We start from the raw sequence: 843 nt of genomic DNA, 5'->3' as shown, positions 1-843 counted from the left end.
CTCACTCCAATTGTGTCACACCGACCCACTGTTATCTCGTCTTATTTATGATGTATGATTTTGCAGTGGGGTTCCAACATAAGTTTTGTTGTGGTTCAGTCCTGGATAATGGTCCGCCGCCATACACTTCATGTTTAATATTTACGAGGTGTGGTTTTGTGTTTAGATCTGTGGCGGGTGTTTTGTTGTGGTCGATATCCGGGTAATGTTACGGCGCCGTATGTTTCATGTAGTGGTGGTGATTTGAGTGACTCGAAAGGAGTGGTCAAGTTGTCATGTGTGTGTGTGTGTGTGTGTGTGTGTGTGTGTGTGTGTGTGTGTGTGTGTGTGTGTGTGTGTGTGTGTGCGTGTGTGCGTGTGCGCGCGCGCGTGTGCGTGTTATGGTGCATCCAGGAGGTGTGACAGAGACAACCCCTGGAGGGACACAACCACAACAAAGACTGTCCACCACCACCTTTCTTCACCTCCCGCCCTGTCTCTCCTCCCTCTTCCCTCCTGCCTGGCGCTCCTCTTCCTCACCTCTCGGGAACTTCCGCTCTTCCTACCTATGCTACTATATGGTACTACCAGACCAGTCACTCAGTGGAATACTGAATAATACCAGGTACTAGTGTTTTTGTTACACTGTCTTGTTTTGAAAAGATGATAATACTTGTGAAGAATGAATACTTAACATGCTAGTAGTCACCGATCCTCCTCTCATCGTGCGTCTCCTCTCTCCCTTCTCCTCCCCTCCCCTCCCATGGCCAGGCGTGCGTGGGCAACCCTCAGGACTCGGGTGGCGCGGCTCAGGCCTCAGTTTCCAGCGAGACGCGCAGGGGCGAGGAGCATCGTGTCGGTGAG

General features: G+C 51.4%; 1 protein-coding gene across 3 annotated transcripts in view; it reads left to right on the top strand.

Moving 5' to 3' along the window:
- Window positions 1-794: 794 nt before the first annotated feature.
- LOC135102067 (uncharacterized) overlaps window positions 795-843 on the top strand; it is a 115,094-nt gene continuing 115,045 nt past the window's right edge. For 2 of the 3 annotated variants that reach the window (XM_064006745.1, XM_064006744.1), the window contains exon 1: window positions 795-843. This exon is cut by the window's right edge. The gene's annotated coding sequence lies outside the window, so the exon portion shown is untranslated. The other variant, XM_064006746.1, reaches the window with a different exon arrangement.

This window comes from Scylla paramamosain, chromosome 7, assembly GCF_035594125.1.
Source record: "Scylla paramamosain isolate STU-SP2022 chromosome 7, ASM3559412v1, whole genome shotgun sequence".
Lineage (NCBI taxonomy): Eukaryota > Metazoa > Arthropoda > Malacostraca > Decapoda > Portunidae > Scylla > Scylla paramamosain.
Note: the sequence above shows the minus strand (reverse complement) of the source record. Positions and strands in the feature narration are given on the sequence as shown.